The sequence below is a fragment of the Ictidomys tridecemlineatus genome, chromosome 3 (assembly GCF_052094955.1).
Source record: "Ictidomys tridecemlineatus isolate mIctTri1 chromosome 3, mIctTri1.hap1, whole genome shotgun sequence".
Classification (NCBI taxonomy): domain Eukaryota; kingdom Metazoa; phylum Chordata; class Mammalia; order Rodentia; family Sciuridae; genus Ictidomys; species Ictidomys tridecemlineatus.
In genome coordinates this window covers 65,519,074-65,542,601 of record NC_135479.1, presented here as the reverse complement: position 1 = coordinate 65,542,601, position 23,528 = coordinate 65,519,074, and the positions used below count along the sequence as shown (strand labels likewise).

The 23,528-nt window shown below is 37.0% G+C and overlaps 1 non-coding gene and 1 pseudogene across 1 annotated transcript; one reads left to right on the top strand and one right to left on the bottom strand.

Moving 5' to 3' along the window:
• The window catches only part of LOC101961234 (transport and Golgi organization protein 1 homolog), a 52,754-nt pseudogene that overhangs the window by 8,156 nt on the left and 21,070 nt on the right, over nucleotides 1–23,528 (top strand).
• On the bottom strand, nucleotides 13,940–14,046 carry LOC144376560 (U6 spliceosomal RNA). Its single transcript, XR_013437145.1, has one exon. It is a non-coding gene; the product is annotated as a U6 spliceosomal RNA (small nuclear RNA).

The window sequence follows — 23,528 nt, the reverse complement described above, 5'->3', positions numbered from 1 at the left end:
TGGTGCTGAGGATTGAACCCAGTGCCTTACCTGTACTAGGCAAGTGCTCTACCACTCAACCCTAGCCCTGGAATAACTTTTAATGAATAGCTTGCCTGAATTCCCCTCCCCAGCATTTATCTTTTGTGGATACCATGCTATTTCCAGTCTCTTGGGGGAGAGGTCACTTATTCTGGTTTTACTCTACTGGGTTTTAAGGTCCTTACATTCATATTAATCAAGGATGGAACCAGGATGACAAGCCTTCTAATGTAGTGCTTGACACATAGAAGCCTTTCAATTAAATATTTCTCAAACTGACAATGAGCCAATATCCTGATAAAAGCTTTGTTTCCTGGTTTCATATTTGATCATCTCTATCCATTGTTTTTCAAAATGAAATATTTCAACTGAGAGTTTATGATAAGAATTCCAGAAGGACATAAAGCCATTGGAAAATTTAATTCCCAAGAGTGCTAATTTTACCTGATGATTGTGGGAAGAAAACAGTTGTACATTTAATCAAAGCAGATATATTTTGGATAAGAATGCAAAGTGCAAGTGAATGTTCAGGGTAGAATATGAAGCTGTAAAGAGATAATCTTTGCTCTGGATCCTATTGGTCTATGTCCTGAGCTCAGGAAGGAGATAGGTTCACCATTTGGCTCCTAGGTTACTTTGAACATATTTGAAAGGCACATTAAGCAAGCTAGACTTATGGAATTCCCTTCTCTATACTGGCTCGTTGAGACCAGCACACTTGTAGATGAAAGAGTTTATGTTATTTCTGAGCAGAATAGACATTTCACACTTTTGTTCTGGAACAGAATTCTCTTCTGCACATTTATTCATGTGGGTGTATGTTGGTTTGCCAAGGGAAGGTAAGTTATTGAAGCCTCTATCATAAATGTATTTGTTTATGAAATACTTTGGATTAAAGGCTTCTTTATAAATTTGACTGTATAGTTCAGTCATCCTTTAAATGGGATAAAAACAATTAACCCTCCCGAATCCTTGCCCAGTTGTTCTCGTGGGCGCATGCCAGGACATGGAGGGCAGTGTTGAGGTATCTGGAGCTGTGTGCTGAGGGGGAGTGCTGATCATTGGGCTTAAGTGGGGGTAGATAGTGTCATCCATCTGGCTCAATGCATTCTTCTCCCTTGTAGATATGCAGCCACTCCATGAAGATGATTTTCCTAAAGAGAACACAAATCGTCTTAATAGAAATCTTCATGAAGAGCCTCACCTCCTGAGTCATCATTTTAATATGAACCATCCTGAAGAGCCCAGCCTCTTGAGTCAACCTGTGACTGAGGACATGGGTGTTTCAGAAGTGTCTCAGATCCCAAATACTGAGAAAGTAGACCCAGGTAAAGCTTGCCAATTTTTCTCTACAAAGTAGAGGCATTATCATAATAAAGGCTTTCAAGGACATTTGTTGCCAAATGTACAAAATAGAGCAGAGAGTGATATAGGTACATGTGAGTTCAAAAAAAATCTCTTAAGTGAGAGAAAAGCAAGAATAAAGATGACTAGAAATCAAAAATAGGCCAGAGACTGTAACTCACCTAAAAGCAAATGTTCAGCTATGACTAGCTTGTGTAAACCATTTACAACTAAAATATTATTCTTCAAAGGCCTTATGCTCTGAAACTGTATTTTTCAACCAGACCAACAGCACCAGAAACTCTGGGGGTGGGACCCACAATCTGTGTTTAGCAGGCCTTCCATGAAAGTCTGGCCTGGTACAAGTTAGCTTGAATAATCACTGTTCATAGTCTCATAAATTCTGTGTTTTTTCTCTTTTCTTTTAAATGGAATATAATATAGCTCAAGTCCTGTTTTGACTTGCTTCCTGGACATGGTAATTAAACTTTTTCAACTGCAGTCAATGATTCAGATCTTTATACTATATACTTACAGGAAATAGTACAGAACTGCAATACATTTTAGAGTGACACTTATGAATACTTCATCATAGTGCACAGTATCCAGTGGGAGATGAGAAACAATTTTTCAAAAAGAATCCCCAATAATGGCATCAACAGCATTCTACTTTTGTGTTGCTCACTCTCATTTTATCAGTAAATTAGATGATGACTAATTGTTTTATTTTATCTATCCAGTATGGTGCTATGAAGTGGTAATTACTGTATTTTGTGTTTTTAAAGGTTCTGGTCTGTAAGCATAGCTATAAGCATTATCCTGCACCAGTGCAGGGCTTGGCAGCACTGATCTGAACCCCCCCACCATCTGCACATACAGAGTCTAGGAGAACTCATAGAAGGGGGGGGTTCAGTTAATTTGAGAAGGAATAACATATCAGTTCTCCCATTTTCCAGAAGACATTGCATCTATATATGAACACTACCAACTTATGAACTGTCTTTAACTCCATAAGGTTCTGAAAATGAATCACGCACCATTAAGTTTTGTTATTTTCATGCTCCAAAACATTCAAGATTAGGGAAAACTTGGCTTACAAAATTAAGAATGAATTATTTCCCTGGCCTTTTAGGTTCCACCACAAAATGATGTCAATGACCTTTAATCGGTAAAATCTTCCCAAATGTCATTTAATGTGTCTCAGGTGCTGAGATGCTGAGCCAATGGGGCAGACTTCACCAGCAGTCAAATTCATAGACCAATAGTGAATGGAGGGCCTGGGGTTGTAGCTCAGTGGTAGAGCACTTGTCTAACATATGAGGCACTGGGTTTGATTCTCAGCACTGCATACAAATAAATAAAATAAAGGTCCATCAAAAACTAAAAAAAAAAGGGGGAAGGAAGATGGTGGCGAAGGGAGTGCATCACCCCAGTGCGCCATGTCACTGAGTGGGAGAAAGATGAGGTGAAACAGCTGAAGGCTATCTTGTTGGGAATTTCCAGTGAAATTTAGGTGCTCCAGAATCTAGTGGACGGATTTCCATCCCACGAGGTTCGGCTGCGGGAGCCCGGTCGAGGGCGATTTCTCCGCGATTTCTCCGCACGGAGGGTAACATTGCCTGATTGGGGGAATTCCCCGCAGCTGTTGTCTGCGGCGAGCTCGAGGAAGCAGCGAGGTGCCGGAACAGGGGTGCAGCAATGCAGATTCTGGGGGCTCCTGCCAGTGGTACAATGGCCGCGCTTACTGCTGAGTTCTGGCTTTGAGACAGAGGAGAGAAGCTGTCCAGTTTGGTTCCCGACACCTGTCGGACCACGGAGGAGGACAGCAGCTGCCATCTTGGAGAGATGATGTAATCATCCTTGTTTTCTACTTATCTCAGCACATTCAGCTACAGAACAGGTGATTTCAGGCTGGTATTTGTCTGCATCTCACAGACAGATTGCTCAGGCTCGGGACTGGAGAACCTGTGGAGAATACTCCTGGGGGCTTGTTCCTGGCAAGGCATGCGCCGGGCTCTGAGCAGCCGGATTCTGGTCCCCGGGGCCGCCTTGGCCCAGGGTTGAGGAACCTGCATAGACTGCATGTAGAGGCCAGCTCCAAGTGGAGCGTGGGATGAGCTCGCGGCGGCTGGGTTCTGACTCCCGGAACAGTTTTGGCCCGGGGCTGGGGAGCCTGTGGGGACTGCATCTTTGAGCCTGCTCCCAGCGGAGCGTGCACCAAGTTTAGAGAGCTTGGAGCGGCCGGGCTCTGGCTCCCACAGCTGCTTTGGCCTGTGGCTGGGGAACCCATGGGGGGGCGCTCCTTGGAGCCAGCCCCCAGCGGAGTGTGCATCGGGATCGAAGAGGCCAGGTTCTGGCTCTCGAAGCTGCTTTGGCCCAGGACTGGGGAACTTGTGGTGACTGCTTCTTGGTCAGGGTCCTGCTGGGTGCTGTGGAGACCGAGGGGGGCAGAGTGGAGCTGCCGCCTGCACCCAGAGCAGGCCAAGAGACCCGCTGGCGTGGTATCACGACACCCAACTGCAGCTGGGGCTGAAGAGAGTAGCCGCCCACGCCTAGAATAGGATCAGCGACCCAACAGCGAGGCAGCCAAGTAACTCCATTTGGAGTAGGGGCTGTGCAGAGCCACCGTCAGAGCCTGCAAGGTAGGCAGACCTGCGACCCACTGGCAGGACAGGCCCAGTAGCCTGCCAGCATGGGAGACACGTAGCACTGAGGCAGTCACGTCACACTGGTTGGAGTGGAGGTGGAGCAGGGTCGCCGCCCGTGTCCAGAGGGGGCTCAGCAACCCGTTGGAGAGGCAGTCAGGTACCCCCATTGGAAGTGGGGGCTGTGCAGAATTGCCACCCGAGCCCGCAGGGTGGGCAGACCTGCGACCCACTGGCGGAACAAGTCTAGAGGCCTGCCAGCGAGGTAGACACGTCACACCAATTGGAGTAGGGATCGACCAGAGCCGCCGCCCACATTTGGATCCGGACCAATGACCTGAGGGCGTGGTAGTCACGTCACTACAATTGGAGTGGGGGCAGAGCAGAGCCGCTACCCGCGCCTGCATGGGGGGGCAGACCTGCGACCGACCAGCATGGTAGACAGACCACCCTAATTAGAGGAGGAGCACAGACACTACTCGCCCTGCAAGTGAGACTTCCCAACTATACAAGAGCAATAAAAATAAATAGGGGGTAAATTTCAAAAACACAACAGTTTCACCAAGCAGAAAGAAACGCGAGCAGTATGAAAAGACAAGGAAAGAAAGGACGACAAGCAATGCAGGTCAACTCAACTTTAGAAGAGGTAATAGCTGCAACAGATGGAATGTCAGATAAAGAGTTCAGGATATACATGCTTCAGATGATCTGGAGTCTCAAGGAAGGCATAAGACAGCAAAATCAGACAATGAAAGATCATATTGACAAGGAACTACATAAACAAATCCAGGAAGTAAAAGATCAATTTATCAAGGAGATAGAGGTAATAAAAAACAAACAAATAAAAATCCTAGAAATGCAGGAAGCAATAAACCAACTTAAAAACTCAATTGAGAATACTACCAGCAGAGTAGATCACTTAGAAGATAGAACAACAGACAATGAAGACAAAGTATTTCAACTTGAAAAGAACATAGACAGCTCAGCAAATCTGCTAAGAAACCATGAGCAGAACATCCAAGAATTATGGGATAATATTAAAAGACCAAACTTAAGAGTCATTGGGATACAGGAAGGCACAGAGCTCCAAACCAAAGGAATAAACAATCTATTCAGTCAAATAATACGAGAAAACTTCCCAGGCTTGAAGAATGAGACAGAATCCCAAATCCTAGAAGCCTACATCACCCTGATGCCTAAACCAGACAAAGACACTTCAAAGGACGCCGAATGTGCAAAATCATAAGAGATCCACACCTAGACACATTATAATGAAGATGTCCAACATACAGAATAAGGAGAGAATTTTAAAAACTACAAGAGAAAGGAAGCAGATTACATTTAGAAGTAAACCAATCAAGATAACAGCTGATCTCACAACACAGTCTCTGAAAGCTAGAAGATCCTGGAATAACATATTTTAAACACTGAAAGAAAATGGGTTCCAACCAAGAATCGTGTATCCGGTGAAATTAAGCTTCAGGATGGAAGATGAAATTAAAACCTTCCATGATAAACAAAAGAATTCACAGCTAGAAAACCATCTCTTCAAAAAATCCTTGGCAAAACATTAGAGGAAGGGGAAATGGAAAATAACATTGAAAACCAACAGTGGGAGGTAGGACAGTAAAGGGGGAAAAGTAATCAAAGAGGAAAACAAATCAGGCTTAGTAACATTAATAAACAAATATGGCTGGAAGAACAAAGCATATTTCAATAATAACCCTAAATGTGAATGCCTTAAACTCACCAATTAAGAGACACAGGCTAGTTGAATGGATCACAAAACAAGACCCAACAATATGCTGCCTACAGGAGACGCATCTGATAGGAAAAATATACATAGACTGAAGGTGAAAGGTTGGGAAAAATCATACCACTCATATGGACTGCGGAAACAAGCAGGAGTGTCCATATTCATATCTAATAAAATAGATTTCAAGCCAAAGTCAATCAAAAGGGATAAAGAATGACACTTCATACTGCTCAAGAGAACCATACACCAACAAGACATAACAATCATAAATATATATGCCCCAAATAATGGTGCAGCTATGTTCGTCAAGCAAACTCTCCTCAAGTTCAAGAGTCTAATAGACCACCATTCAATAATCATGGGAGACTTCAACACACCTCTCTCAACACTGGACAGATCTTCCAAACAAAAGTTAAATAAGAAAACTATAGAACTCAATAACACAATTAACAACCTAGACTTAATTGACATATATAGACTATACCACCCAACATCAAGTAGCTACACTTTTTTCTCAGCAGCACATGGAACCTTCTCAAAAATAGATCATATATTATGTTACAGGGCAACTCTTAGACAATATAAAGGAGTAGAGATAATACCATGCATCTTATCTGATCATAATGGAATGAAACTCAAAATAAATGATAAAAGAAGGAAGGAAATATCGTGTGTCACTTGGAGAATAAACAATAGGGTACTGAATGATCAATGGGTTTTAGAAGACATCAAGGAGGAGAGTAAAAACTTCTTAGAGTTAAATGAAAACACAGACACAACATATCAGAATCTATGGAACACATTGAAAGCAGTTCTAAGAGGAAAATTCATTGCTTGGAGTTCATTCCTTAAAAAAAGAAAAAAAAAACAACAAATAAATGATCTCATACTTCATCTCAAAATCCTAGAAAAAGAAGAGCAAAACCATAGCAAAAGAAGTAGAAGGCAAGAAATAATTAAAATCAGAGCTGAAATTAATGAAATCGAAACAAAAGAAACAATTGAAAAAATTGACAAAGCTAAAAGTTGGTTCTTTGAAAAAATAAATAAAATCGACAGACCCTTAGCCATGCTAACAAAGAGAAGAAGAGAGAAAACCCAAATTACTAGCATATGGGATGAAAAAGGCAATACCACAGCAGACACTTCAGAAATACAGAAGATAATCAGAAATTATTTTCAATCCTTATACTCCAATAAAATAGAAGATAGTGAAGGCATAGATAAATTTCTTAAGTCTTATGATCTGCCCAGATTGAGTCAGGAGAATATAGGCAACCTAAACAGACCAATAACAATAGAGGAAATACAAGAAACCATCAAAAGATTACCAACAAAGAAAAGCCCAGGACTGGATGGGTATACAGCAGAGTTTTACAAAACCTTTAAAGAGGAACTAACACCAATACTTTTCAAGCTATTTCAGGAAATAGTAAAAGAGGGAGAACTTCCAAATACATTCTACAAGGTCAACATCACCCTGATGCCTAAACCAGACAAAGACACTTCAAAGAAAGAAAACTACAGACCAATATCTCTAATGAACCTAGATGCAAAAATCCTCAATAAAATTCTGGCAAATTGGATTCAAAAACATATCAAAAAAATTGTACACCATGATCAAGTAGGATTCATCCCTGGGAAGCAAGGCTGGTTCAATATACGGAAATCAATAAATGTTATTCACCACATCAATAGACTTAAAAATAAGAACCATATGATCATCTCGATAGATGCAGAAAAAGCATTCGACAAAATATAACACCCCTTTATGTTTAAAACTCTAGAAAAATTAGGGATAACAGGATCATACCTCAACATTGTACAAGTAATCTACGATAAGCCACAGGCCAGCATCATTGTGAATGGAGAAAAATAGAAGGCATTTCCTCTAACATCTGGTACAAGACAAAGATGCCCTCTCTCACCACTTCTGTTCAACATAGTCCTCGAAACACTGGCCAGAGCAATTAGACAGATGAAAGAAATTAAAGGCATAAAAATAGGAAAAGAAAAACTTAAATTATTACTATTTGCAGATGACATGATTCTATACCTAGCAGACCCAAAAGGGTCTACAAAGAAACTATTAGAGCTAATAAATGAATTCAGCAAAGTGGCAGGATATAAGATCAACACGCATAAATCAAATGCATTCCTGTATATCATTGACAAATCCTCTGAAACGGAAATGAGAACAACTACTCCATTCACAATATTCCCCCCCAAAATAAAATACTTAGGAATCAACCTAACAAAAGAGGTGAAAGACTTATACAATGAAAACTACAGAACCCTAAAGAGAGATATTGAAGAAGACCTTAGAAGATGGAAAAATATACCCTGTTCATGGATAGGCAGAACTAACATCATCAAAATGGCGATATTTACCAAAAGTTCTCTATAAGTTCAATGCAATGCCAATCAAAATCCCAACAGCATTTCTTGTAGAAATAGATAAAACAATCATGAAATTTATATGGAATAATAAAAGATCCAGAATAGCAAAAACAATGCTAAGCAGGAAGTGTGAATCAGGCGGTATAGCAATACCAGACTTCAAACTATACTACAGAGCAATAGTAACAAAAACAGCATGGTACTGGTACCAAAACAGGTGGGTGGACCAATGGTACAAAATAGAGGACACAGTAACCAATCTACGAAACTACAACTATCTTATATTGGATAAAGGGGCTAAAAGCATGCAATGGAGGAAGGATAGTATCTTTAACAAATGGTGCTGGGAAAACTGGAAATCCTTTTGCATCAAAATGAATCTGAATCCCTTTCTCTCGCCATGCACAAAATTTAACTCAAAATGGATCAAGGAGCTTGATATTAAATCAGAGACACAGCGTCTGATAGAAGAAAAAGTTGGCTATAATCTACATACTGTGGGGTCGGGCACCAAATTCCTCAATAGGACACCCATGGTGCAAGAGTTAACAACTAGAATCAACAAATGGGATTTACTCAAACTAAAAAGTTTTTCTCAGCAAAAGAAACAATAAGAGAGATAAACAGGGAGCCTACATTCTGGGAACAAATCTTTACTCCACACACTTCAGATAGAGTCCTAATATCCAGAGTATACAAAGAACTCAAAAAATTAGACAATAAGATAACAAATAACCCAATCAATAAATGGGCCAAGGACCTGAACAGACACTTCTCAGAGGAGGACATACAATCAATAAGTACATGAAAAAATGCTCATCATTGCTAGCAGAGAAATGCAAATCAAAACCACCCTAAGATACCATCTCACTCCAGTAAGATTGGCAGCCATCATGAAGTCCAACAACAACAAGTGCTGGAGAGGATGTGGGGAAAAGGGTACACTTGTTCATTGTTGGTGGGCCTGCAAATTGGTGCAGCCAATTTGAAAAGCAGTATGGCGATTTCTTGGAAAGCTGGGAATGGAACCACCATTTGACCCAGCTATTCCTCTTCTTGGTCTATTCCCTAAAGACCTAATAAGAGCATGCTACAGGGACACTGCTACATCGATGTTCATAGCAGCACAATTCACGATAGCGAGATTGTGGAACCAACCTAGATGCCCTTCAATAGATGAATGGATAAAAAAAAAATGTGGCATTTATACACAATGGAGTATTACTCTGCATTAAAAAATGACAAAATCATAGAATTTGGAGGGAAATGGATGGCATTAGAGCAGATTATACTAAGTGAAGCTAGCCAATCTTTAAAAAACAAATGCCAAATGACTCCTTTGATATAAGGGGAGTAACCAAGAACAGGGTAGGGACTAAGAGCTTGAGAAAAAGATTAACATTAAACAGGGATGAGAGGTGGGAGGGAAAGGGAGTGAGAAATGAAATTGCATGGAAATGGAAGGTGATCCTCAGGGTTATACAAAATTACATAAAAGAGGAAAGGAGGGGTAAGACAAGATAATACAAGTGGAAGAAATGATTTACAGTAGAGGGGGTAGAGAGAGAAAAGGAGAGGGGAGGGGAGACGAGGGGAGGGGGGATAGTAGAGAATAGGATAGACAGCAGAATACATCAGTCACTAAAATGGCAATATGTAAATCAATGGAAGGGTAACTGATGTGATACAGCAATCTGTATATGGGGTAAAATTGGGAGTTCATAACCCACTTGAATCAAACTGTGAAATATGATATATTAAGAACTATGTAATGTTTTGAATGACCAACAATAAAAAAAAATCTAAAAGAAAAAAAAAACTAAAAAAAAATTAGGCAAAAGCTTAAAAAAATAGTAGTGAATAGAATCTCAGGGTTGAGAAAGTCCTTAGAGGCAACTGGTCCAACTTCTTAATAACTGCATGTTGGATTCCTGCTGTTTAATCAAACATACCCCAGGCTCATGTAACTCATACTGAAATTCCACCCCTATAAGCTCTCAGGTCTAACTGGAATTCTACCTCATTCACAGAGCCTCAATGCAGGTCTGTACCCAATTCCCTTTAGTCTCTCTTGGTATTACTATGTTCTTTTTAAATAGCTGTAATCTGTCCATTCAATAAATAATTGTTGAGTATCTCTGCCAGGTGCCAGATACTGTGTTAAGCCTTGGCTCATTCCACCTGCAAATCTGCAAACCAAGATTCCCTCTCTTTCAGCTTTCCTAAAATTTTAAACACAAAGTTTCACCAGCACTAAATCCATGTTTTTTGAATGTGACCCTGTCTATGTATCTCTGGTTTTAAAAATTTTTCTTGAGTAAATATTGTTCTGGTAGCAGTTGTATGGCCATGGAAGTAGTGGAGAGTAGACTGGAGATTGTTCATTTTATAATTGAAGGGTATGACAGCTCTAATTAGGATTTTGAAGTTTTCTTCTCTGTGTTAATTGTCTTTAGGAGAGCCACATATTGCAGGTACTGTGACTCATATATTTAGTGAAATACTCGATGAATATTGAAACTGAAGAGAGACAATTCTTATTCTATAGCATAAAATAAAATAGCCATTTCTCCTTTCAATTTTAGAGCTACTTATAACATAAGGTACTCCTGTTGATGCTGCTGATACAGAAAACCAACTAGAGATAAAGGTGGAAGAGCCAGCAGATGCCACCCTTTTGGACAACATACTTTTCTTGTTATTTTCATTCTTGCTTTATTTGTCTAAGATGGTAAGTTTGACATAGTTTCTTCAATTAGAATGTTGATTATTTACTAGTTTTTAAGTGGCTTCTGGTCATGAAGTGAAGAACTTAACATTCCTTTATGAAAATGACTCCTGACCCTCTGAGTAGATAGCTCCTGAAACAAAAGCCATAGGGGTGTGGCTTTAATGGCTACTTGGTTTAGAACATGAGGAAGATTTGCTGTCTACCAAGGCTGGACATTTGCACACCTGTAAAAACTTGGTTCTTCCCCTCAGAACCTTTCATTCTGGCAGAGAGATAACAGCATTCACTTGAAACACAGTAAGATAATGGCAGAAAGAGAGGTATTTATTCGATGGTAGAACATTATTGTCCATAAATGCATTTATTAAGGTTGGAAGGGTGATCAATAAGGTCAGAAAGTAGTTGAGATGTGTTTGAAGCACAGGCAAAGGGCAAACAGGAGTCTGACATGTGGTTTGTTGTTGATTAGACAGGCTGGGGTGGAGGATGGTGGGGGAAGCTGGCAGTCAGAAGAAATGTGTTCAGAGAAATGGAAACATGAATAAAAGGATATTTGGGGAGGGCAGGAGAATGTGAATAGTTGGTGTTGTAAAGTGTGAAGTTGGAGGGGGATGGGCCTATTGGAGAGGCCAGCAAATCTTAAAGGAAGTCATGAGCCAAAGTAGTATTAGACCATTAATAGTGGGGATCCTTAGAAAGTTTTAAGAATGAAAAGAATTAGGTTAGATCTGTTTCTTAGAAAGAGTCACTTAAGGCTGATCTTTCTAAAAAAAAATCATGATCCAAACAAGACATTTAATCTGTCTAGAAGCTTATCTAAGCATTTTAGGACTTACCTCCCCCCCCCATTGGTATTTGTTGATATTGGACTTTTAGAGTTTCATTATAGGAATGAGAAAGCTTTTAGAGGTTGGAGGATAAGATGGTCCTAGGGCCATTGTGACAGTAATCCTCCTCAACTGAAGTTGTTTCCTGTAGGTTGTGTTATTTCAAGGCTTGTGTAAGAAAGATGATGTTATTGTTTTCCTTGTAAAATGTATAGATTTTGAAGCCAGGTAGATCTGGTTTCAAATCCCAAGGTTATCATTTAGAAGTTTGGGCAAATAACTAAACTTTTGAAAAAAGTTTTCCTCATCTGAAAAATGTAGATAATGCTTACCCCAATCATAAGAATTAAATGATTTGACAAGATAAAATGTCTGGTGAGGTGTCTGGCACTTTGAAGGGTTTTACCCCCATGCACCCCCTAATTCTCATGTAGGCAGTCAGAAGGTGGTATAAAGACAATGAATACCTGGGGAGGAAAGACCACCAGAATGGAAAAGATGTGGTGAGGAGAAAAAAATCATTTTTCAGTTGGCTCCATGTTTGTTCATGATGGTGGCAGCCAGCTGGGTAAGGGGTATGTACAAGCCAGGCAGTTAGAATAATGATATTTCCAGTGATTAAAGCAGTCTTCCACAGTCATAATTTGATTATCAGAATGAATCAGCATCACTTGGAAAGTTAACAGCCTCACGATATGGGACGGATTTCTTTATTCATATTTTTAGGTATGCACAGAGCCCTCCTCTAGGTCTAGGTCGGGGGACACGGATGTGGTGCAGGTATGGTCAGTGATTGTACGGTGATAGGTAAGACATAGACGTGAGTGGCAAAGAAGAGGCACAATGTTAGGAGACTGATTTAAAAGGAGATTTCAAAAAGGCATTTTGATGGCCCAGTATGTATAGGACATTGTGCGAGGACTAAAAGAGTCTAACAGGTGTAAGGCATGATTGTGATTTTTGAAAGCCTTAAGAAAAGGACTTAACAAATATATGCAAAAATTATGAACAAGTCAATGTAAAATCTTAAACAAGTAGTATGATATCTGATAGGACTGGAGAGTAATATGCTCTGATGTGTTTGGGAGATGTGCACCAATCAGATTCATTGATCAATGGAATCTTAGTAGAATCTTAGTGTTAGAAGAAACCTTGGAAGGCTGTTAGTCTAGTTTCTCACTCATTGCTGTTATTTTCTTTACTGTGGCCCTGACGAGTAGTTATGAGGCCTGTACACCAGTATTTCCTAGCATGAGTAACTCTCTTACAAGGCTATATGTTCTTCTGTTGTCTAGTTCATCCTTGTATTGACTCCAAATTTTCCTCCACATGATTTCCTCTATAAAATTGAATTCTTTTCTACATAGAAATCCTTTAAATATTTGAAGTTATATCTTAATTTAAAAATTATTTTTAGTATTTTTATCATGGAAACTTTCAAATAAGAGCAGAGAGAATAGTAGGGGACTATAGGTAACCATAACATACTGTATATTTTAGAATACTAGAAGAAAAGATTGTGAAAGTTTTACCATAGAGAAATGATGTTTGAGGAGGTAGATATATTTAACTGATTTAAACGTTACATAGTGTATACATGCATCAAAATGTCATGTTACCTACTCAAATAATTATAATATTTGTTTCTATGTACTAGTTAAAAAATAAATTTAATTAGAAAAGCTTTAAAAAAAGCATAGAGAATAGTATAATGAACCCACGGGCCATCACCCAACTTAACAGTAATTCCTTGATAGCCAATATCAGTGAGTATTTTTTTAAATTTGTTCTAATTGGTTATACATGATAGCAGAATGCATTTCAATTCATTGTATATAAATGGAACAAAACTTTTCCTAGTTGTACACAACACATGTGTAGTCCTACAGTACCTCAGGTAATGAGGTTCATCTCATTCCACCATCTTTCCTATCCCTCTGCCCCCTCACCTGTCCTACCTTCCCTTTGCCCAAAGTTCCTCCATTCTTTCCATGCCCCTTACCACCCACCTCACCCCCATTATGGGTCAGCATCCACTTTCAGAGAGAACATACAGCTTTTGGTTTTTGGGATTGGCTTACTTCCCTTAACCTGATATTCCCATTCACCGGCAGATGCCATAATTTTTTTCTCTTTTAATGCTATAAGTAATATTCCATTTCATATATGTACCACAGTTTCTTTATCCATTCATCTGCTGAAGGGTTGGTTCCACAAAACTATGGAATGCTTCACAAATTTGGGTGTCATCCTTGCTCAGGGACCATAATAATTTTTTCTGTATTGTTCTAATTTTAATATATGTGCTGCCAAAGTAAGCACACTCTGAGTTTTAACAAATGTAGATACCCATATAAAAACTACCATAATCAAGGTATTGAATAGTTTTTTCACTAGAAAAGGGGTTTCCTTGGGATCCTTCCCAGTGAGTGCCTTCACCACCTGTTCCAGGTAACCACTGATAACTTTTTTTTTTTAATTATAGATTCATTTTTCCTACAGTACTATTTCATATATATGCCACTATAAGTGGACTCATATCTAGGAGTGCAATTGCCTCCTACGTTAAATGTATGTTTTTATCTTATGTGATACTGTCAAGCCATGCTAAAAATTGACCACAATCATTTTATACTTCCACCAGCAATTTAGGAGACTTCCACTTGACTTCATCTTCACTAGCACTTGGGCCATTCTAGTGGGTATGTCTTTGTGAGTTTATTTCCTGATAATTAATGATATTGAGTGAACTTTTTTTTTTGAGATAGGGTCTCACTAACTTGCTTAGGCCCTTGATAAGTTGCCAGCCTCAAACTTGGGATCCTCCTGCCTCAACCTTCTGAGTTGCTGGGATTACAGACATGTGCCATGATGCCTGGATCAAATACTTCTTCATGAGCTTGTTGACCATACTGTTTTTGTATATCAACTCTCTCTGGATAGCTGGAATCCAGACTTCTCCCAGCTCAGTGCCAACTGTGGGATTGGTTAGCTTATAGTTGTTCTTGGCCCTCACAGGTACTGCTTAGAATGTAGCCCCAAACTGAAGACCACCTCCATGCAGATTTCTAGAACTCTTTTTCTTTGTGGCTCCCATCTTTCTGGTAGTTTTTTATACATATTTTTGGCTGCTTAATTTCCTGGAACTCTGGTATCTCTCTCCTCAGTGAGACTGTTGTGCCCCATTTGGGTTCCCTTTCCCAAACTGAGGTCTAGAGGGTGCCTCCAGGTAGAATGCTCACCTATTTGTTCTCCTGCTCTTAGGGGTGACAGTTGCATGTCCCTTGTGGTTTTATATCTGAAAATAGCTCTTTAAAATATATTTTGACTGAGCATGGTGGCATATGCCTTAATCCTAGTGGCTTGAGAGGCTGAGACAGGAGGATCACGAGTTCAAAGCCAAAAGTGAGGTGCTAAGTAACTCAGTGAGACCCTGTCTCTAAATAAAATACAAAATGGTGCTGAGACTGGGGATGTGGCTCAGTGATCAAGTGCTCCTGAGTTTAATCCCTGGTACAAAATATATATATATGCATGTATGTATTCCAACTTTCTGGTTGCTTTCAGTGGGAGAACAAGTTTCATATAAGTTACTCTCTATTGATTTCTCCTTTTGTTGTAACTTTTTGCAATAATTGAAAAAAATATGTTTGTGGGACTTCTAGGATATATTGTAGTTTGGGTGAATAATGACATCTCCCTGGTACAACAATTTAACCTGTTTTCTCTATTGCCTTTTTTTTTTTTTTTTGGTGGTGCTGGGGATTAAACCTCAGGCTCCATGCATTCTAGGCAAGTGCTGAGCTAACAATCTCAGCCTCTCTCTGTTGCTATATTTCTTGGAAATTGGTAGTCAGGTTTAGGTTCACTTCTGTTTCTTATGAAAACTTAATAGGAAATATTGCATTGACATCTGCATGTCCTCTCTTTTGATGTTGAATACTAGTCAACAGTGACCTTGGTGAGATTTGCTAGTATATTACAGGTTGCAAAATAGCAATGATCTGAGTTGCTGGGATTTTTCTTTCTTCATTTAAAGGCTGGGATGCCTATACAAATAAAAATTTATGATTGATTATTCTTTCTTTTTTTTTTGGTACTGGGGATTAAACTCAGGGGCACTTGGCTAGTGAGCCATATCCTCAGCCCTATTTTGTATTTTATTTATATACAGGGTCTCACTGAGTTGCTTAGAAATTCGCTTTTGCTGAGGCTAACTTTGAACTTGCTATCTTCCCTCCTCAGCCTCCTAATCTACTGGGATTACAAGTGTGTGCCACAGCGCCTGGCTATGATTGATTATTCTTTACACAGATATTCAGTTTGTATAGTTAAGACAGGAGATAAACATTTGATTTCTTTTCTTCATTTAAACACTTTTCAGAATAGTAAGGTATTATTTTAGCATTATCAAATGATACCCAAAGGGGCTTTTGAAATCTTTTTAACTTTTATTTAAGAGTCAATATGATGTCATGCATTTAAAATATTTGGTTTGTTTAATCCAGTTAGGAATAGTAATTGTTCTTACCTGATTCTCAATTTCTCCCCCTTTTGCCTTGTAGAAGCCTCCTTATCTTGGCTCCTGGGACCCTTTGCTACTACCTAGTGGTCATTGTTACCTATTTCCCTTGCTTTTGAACTATGAGATGTTCCAAGTTCATCTTAAACATTCCCTGTCCAGACCTTGAAGGACCTATTTCTCTAAAAGAACTTTGGTTCCTTTCAATAGGAAATGATATTTAGAGGCTACATTCCAAGTACTAGGATTGGTTATTGCTCAAATTGACTGTCATTTGTAGGCCTTTATAGTGAACAAAGCTCAGAAATATGTGGGGATTTTTCATCATGTCATTTAGATAATTCCCATGAAAATTCAGAATGCTAGAGAGATTTTACTTCACTTCATCTACCTAAGATTTGTGTTTTCTTTCTCTGATGTTGTAGTTCCAGTTTTCAATGACATCAATGTAATTGTTTACAGTCTTGTGCCACTTAATGATATTTTGGTCATTACTGCATAATAATGGAGCTAAAAAATTCTTGTCACCTAGTATTTTTAATATCTTTTTTGTGTTTTGATATGTTTAGATATATAAACATTTCCAATGTTACAATTGTTTACAGAATTTAGTATAATAATATCTTATAGGTTTTTATCCCCAAAGCGATGATATACCATATATGAATACCTACGTGTGGAAATGGCTATATTTTCTAGGTTTTTATAAGTATACTCAATGATGTTTACACACTGAAATGGCCTAAGATGTGTTTCTCAGAATTTATTCCCATCATTAAGCAACACGCGACTATATTTATGTTATTTAAAATACTTTCAGGAATGTATTACTGAAATGAAATGAAATGCTCTTGTCTTTAAGCTATATCTCACTAAGGTATGTTTGAAATAATTCATTTCTGTGGTTTGTCACAAACATGATATCACAGGTTGTTTCATTTTTGCTTTCAATATTTGGGGGTTACTTTTTAAATATTTTTTGTTTATTTCACACTTATTTTAATATTTAGAAGAGCCAAAGTTAATTTGTAAAAATAAGTTGTTTCTGTTTTCTGGTACTGGTGATTGAACCAAAGGCTCTTATCCACTGAGCCACATACCTTGCCTCTTTATTTTTTATTTAGAGATAGTTCTCATTAAATTTTGTAGGGACTTGCTAAGTTGCTGAGGCTAGCACTGAACTTGTGATTCTCCTGCCTGATTTTGAAAGAACTCTAGTTTTTGTCCCAGTTCTGTCTACCCTGATGTTACTCTCTTTTATAGTTAACTTTTAAAATTTATTTCATTATGTATTCTGCTATTTAAAAAAATAAGCAAATGAAAAAAAGGGATATGTAGCTCAGTGGTAGAGCACTTGCCTTCCATACATGAGACCATGTGTTCAATCCCCAGCACCATAAAAATAAAAAGAAAAGCAAATGATTTTTACATATAGCTATGATAGCTTTATATAGGTACTGGCTTCACCTTCCCAACTGAAACAACTAAAATAAATATGAAAAAAACCCCACAAACAGATAAAATTTGAGATCCAGTAACATTGAAGATCAAGCAACAAAAAATGATTCTGGAAAAATAAGGAACAAATGCTGTGAGCTCTTTAGTTGCCCCAGCTTTTACTATGTTAAGAGTTTCCCAAGCCATGACAAAGAAGAGGAAGTAAGGCAGAACCAGAGGATATCATGAATTGAGAGATGGTGCTGAGATTCCAGGAAAACCAAAGTGACTAGAATTCACAGGGTGGAGTACCAAAAGAAGGTTGCTACATTGAGAGACAATTCTGGAAATCTGTGAAAGGCTCTCAGAGTGTTCAGAAGGGTATTGATCTGCACATAAGTGTGATGAAACTGCTTAGCAAGTCAGAGAAACAATCTTAAGTGATTAGAAGGAACAGGTCCTAATAAAGGGACCAGAATAGCACCTGGAAAAATCTATCTAAGAAAGTTGGGTAGAATAATCAGAAGGGTGTTACCTTGGACTGACTATTACAATTTATGTCATACCTAACAAATATTCAGACCCAAGAGAATCAAATTGTTTCCAGTAATTTAATTGTATACAAAATATTAAGAATAGTAATTCGTAATGTATGGCATCGAATCAAAGCTTACCAGGCATGCAAAGAAGCAAGAAAAATACAATCCACAATGATGAGGAGAAGAATCATCCAATCAAAGCCAACTGAGAACTGGTGGAGATGTTAGAATGAGGTAATGGCATTTTTAAAAAGTTATTACTACTATATTTCATGTGTTAAAAAGGTAAAAAGAGATATAGAAGATATATTTTAAGAAAATCAGACTTCTAGAGTTGAAAATATATGATAAACACAGTGGATGGGATTAATGCCAGAATAAGCATTGGGATGAAATTGTTAGTGAACTTGAGGACATAGCAGGAGAAGTATCCCAAATGAAACACAGGGAAAATTTCCTCTGTTAAAGAAAAGTGAACCAGAGCATCAGTGAGCTGTGGGACAGTTTCAAGTTGAGCGATGAGAGGTATTCAGAAAAATATATTAAGAAATGATGGCCAAAAATTTTCAAAAATTTGTGAAAACTGTACATCTATACCTGTACATCTGCAGATGCAAGATATTAAATGGAACTAGAGTACAAAAAGCATGAATAAAGCTATATCAAGGTATATTATATCATAAATATACTGCTCAAAACCAGTGATAAAGAGCAATCTTAGCAGTTAGAGAAGACATTTATGTAGAGAAGAACTTAGGATGACATCAGATTTCTTGTCAGAAATTAGGCATAAGAGAATATAGTGGAGTGATACCTTTAATATATTTGAAGAGTAATAATGTTGGCCAATAATATCATGCCCAGTGAAATATCTTTCTAAAATGAAGACTTGTACTGACATACAAGCTGAAAGAATTCACCCTACACTTGCACCAAGACAGCAGATGGAAATAATGGAATAAAGGAGTAAAGAACACTGAAAATGGTGACTGTGTGCATAAATATTTATAATAATTTTTCTTATTTGAACATTTTAAAAAGTGATTGACTGTTTAAAGACAAATATCAGTGTAGTATGGGACTCAGAAAACATGTAAAGTAAAATACATGACAACAGTATAAATCTCAGAAGGGTAGTAACTATTGTAACGTTCTTATTGAATATGTGAAGTAATATAGTATCATCTGAAGGTAGATTGTGACAAATTAAAAATGTATATTCTCAACCCTGAAGCACTAAGATTAGAAAACAGAGTTATAGCTTAATAAGCCAATAGAGGAATCACTAAAAATACCGATAGTGTTATTTCTGCAAAAGAAGACAGAAAGAAAAGAAAAAGAACAAAGAACAAAAGGAACAAATAGAAGATTATATTAAGCTTACACCTATGCACAGCAGTAATCCTATTAAGTGGAAAGTATCTAAATACATCAGTTGAAAACAGAGATTGTCATATTGCCTAAAGAAGCAAGACCCAAATAGATGACTAAGGGAATAACACTGTAAATAGAAAGACACAAAGAAGTCAAAATTAAAATGATTGAAAAAGGTATCTCATGTTAAACACTAGTCAAAGGAAATCTGGAGTAGCTACATTAAACCAAAAGAGGTTGTGGGGCAAAATATATCATCAGGACTAAAGAAAATTATTTCCTAATGATAAACGAATCAGTCAAGATTATATAATAAACCTAAATGCTTGTACTTTTAATATTAGACTTTCAAAATACATGAAGTATAAAAATTGATAGAATTATGAGGAAAATGATGAATTCTATAGATTACATTTAGAAATTTCAATATCCTCTCCACAGCAATTGGCAGAAAACAAAAAATAAAAGTAAGGTTGTAGAAAGTGTGAATGACATAATCAATCCATCCATTTGAAATTAATTGACATTTATAGAAAACCCCCAAGGAGCTTAGTGCACATGGAACATTTACCAAGATAAACTATATTCTGGATCTTAAAAAAATTATCAGTAAATATAAAAGTATTCAAAGTCAGGCAAAGCTTATTCTCTGAACACAATAAAATGAGAAATCAATAATGGAAAAATCTGGAAAATTCTCAAATATTTGAAAACTTAAGTGTTGTTCATTATATATATATATATATATATATATATATATATATATATATATATATATATATATATTTATGTGGTGCTGGGGATAGAACCCAGTGCCTCACACATGTGGGGCAAGCACTTTACCACTGAGCTACAACCTTAGCCCCCACTGCTAAATAATTTTTGAGTCAAATAAATCAGAGAAGAAATTCATATTTTGAGTTGAATAAAACTGAAAACAACATATCCATTTGTGCAATGTCACTAAAGTGTTATTGGAAAATTTATAGCACTACCAGGCCCAAGATAGCTTTATTAAAAAAGAAGTCTCCAGTCATTGACTTTAGTTCCTACTATGAGAAACTAGAAAAGGAAAAATAAGTTAATCTCCAAGTAAGCAAGAAAAAAAGATATAATAAAGACCATAAGTCAGTAAAATTTTAAAAAAGGAAAATAAGAGAAAATCAATGAAACCCGAAGGTAGTTCTTTAAGATGAATAAAATTTATCAACATCTAGTGAGGGAATTAAAAGAGGAGACACAGATTACCAATATCCGCAATCAGAGAAGGGATATAACTACAGATTTCACAGATACTAGACTGATAATGGGAATATTATGAACAGTTTATGTTAATTAACTTGACAATTTAGATGAAATGAAGAAATTCTATTTAAGCCACAAATTGCAAAAGTTCACTCAAGAAAAACAGACAATTTCATAAACCTTGTTGACTATTAAAGAAATTTAAGGTATAGGTAAAAACCTTTCTACAAAGAAAAAAATATAAGACCCAGATAGCTTTATTGGTGATCCAATTAAACCTGTAAGGAAGAAATGATACTAATTCCTAATAGTATTAGTAATACTAAACCCTTGTAGAATATTAAAGCAAGGAAATATTTCTCCTATGAAGCCAGTGTTATCACTACACCAAACCAAGACAAAGATATAACAAGAAAAGAAAACCACATACCTCTAATGGGATCTCCAATGAATCTGTACAGAAATTCTAAACAAAAATTTAAGTTAAATACAACAATATGTAAAAGGAAAATACATCATAGACAAAAACTAGACTGATGATGGGGATTTATGTCAAGAATCCAAAATTTATTTAACATTTGAAAATCAATGAAATTTACCACATTGATGTACCTAAAAGCACAATCTTTGTGTTTAGCTCAAGAGATACAAAACAAGCATTTAAAAACTATAGCAGGGGGGGAAATGTTGGGCAGTAATATTGGTCAAATTATATTGTTATTTTGTGTGCATGTACAAGTAGGTGACAATAAATCCCATCGACATGTAAAAAAAAATCAGCCCTGATTATTATTTAAAAATTTTTTCTAGATGTTGATTGACTTTTATTTTATTCACTTATTTATATGCGGTGGTGAGAACCCATTGCTTCACACATGCTAGGCAAGTGCTCTACCACTGAGTATCAACGCCAGCCCCTCAGCATTGATTATTAATGTAGAAAAACAAACAACAAACTAGGAATAGAAGGGAGCTTAAAACATCCTCTGAAAAAATGCAGCTAACCTCATACTTAATGGTTGATAATTGAATACTTTTCCCCAAGATCAGAAACCAAACAGAAATGTCCACTCTCATTACATCTATTCAGCATTGTACTGGGGTGCAGTAAGGAAATAGCTAGTATACTAAGGCAATAAAAAGAAATAAAATGCACTCAGATTGGAAAGGAAGAAATAAAATTCTCTTTATTTTCAGATAACATGAATATATATAGATACAATCTGGTATGATTTAGAAAAAAGCTATTTTAAGGTTGACAGATAAAATTTACATCTAAAAGCAATTATATTTTCTATATATTAATGATGAATAATTAGAAATTGAAATTTTAAAGATTTTCATGTACAATAGAATAAAAATATGAAGTATTTAAACATAAACGTGGCAAAAACTAAAATGTATATATTAAAACTATAAAATATTGCTGATAGAAATAAAGAGAACCTAAATGGAGAGATATACCTAATTTACTAGTCAGAAGACTAAGGTTTCCATTCATCCCAGTTTAATCACCAGAGTAAACATTATTCCAATCAAAATCTTTGCAGAGTTTTGTAGAAAATAACAAACTAATTGCATCAGACCTAGAATATGTGGCTTCAAGACTTAATCTAGGGCTGGGGATGTAGCTCAGTGGTAGAGCACTTGCCTAGAATATGCAAAGTCAATCCCTAGTACCATACGAAGAGGAAAAAAAAAAGAAAAAATATTCTAAAGCTACAGTAATCAGGATTGCAGAAAAAACATTGGAACAGAGCCAAGAATTCAGAGATAGATACACAATATATATGGCAACAGTCATTGACAAAGATGGAAAGACAAGTAGAGAATGGAAAGTTTTTTCAGCAAATGGTACTGAAATTACTGCATATTTATATGCAAAATATTGATCCATGCCTTGCATTAGACACCTGAATTAACTCACAGACTTAAATATTAAACTCAAATCTACAAAACCTCTAGGAAAAAAATAAGAGAAAAATTTTTGTTGAACGTAGGTTCTGCAAAGATTTCTTAAGTTTGACAACAAAGGCATTAAAAAGGATTTGACAATGTGGGATTCATCAAACTAAAACCTCTGTAATTCAAAATACACTTTGAAGAGAATGAAATGGACAAAACACAAGCTGGGAGGAAATTACTGTAAAGCATTTATCAAGACTTGCATCAAGAACATATGAAGAACTCTTAGAACTCATTAGAAAAAATATAGTCCTGTAAAATAACACTTCATCAAAGAAGATAAACAGATAGTAAATACATTAAAAATGCTTGACATAATTATCAGGGAAATGCAATTTTGAAGCATAAGAGTTACCACTACACACTTATTAAATATCTAATATTAAAGACAGTTGTGCTGAGTGGTTGAAGAAGAGATGGAGGAACTGGATGGGTACACAGCTAGTGGGGATATAAAGTGGTGGAATCACCTTCATAAAAAGGTAAACATACACCAGTCATATCCAACCATTCTTTTCCAAAGAAAAGATAAGTTATATAGCAATAGGAGGAATTTTATATCAGTGTTCTTGGCTATTTTATTTGTAAAAGCCCCAAACTGGAAAAAAATCCAAATGTCTATCAAGAGATGATAGACAAATTGTGGTACGTACATATAATGAAATGCTACTCAGCAATAAAAATAGATGATAGATAAACTGAGGTAGATGAATCTCATATTA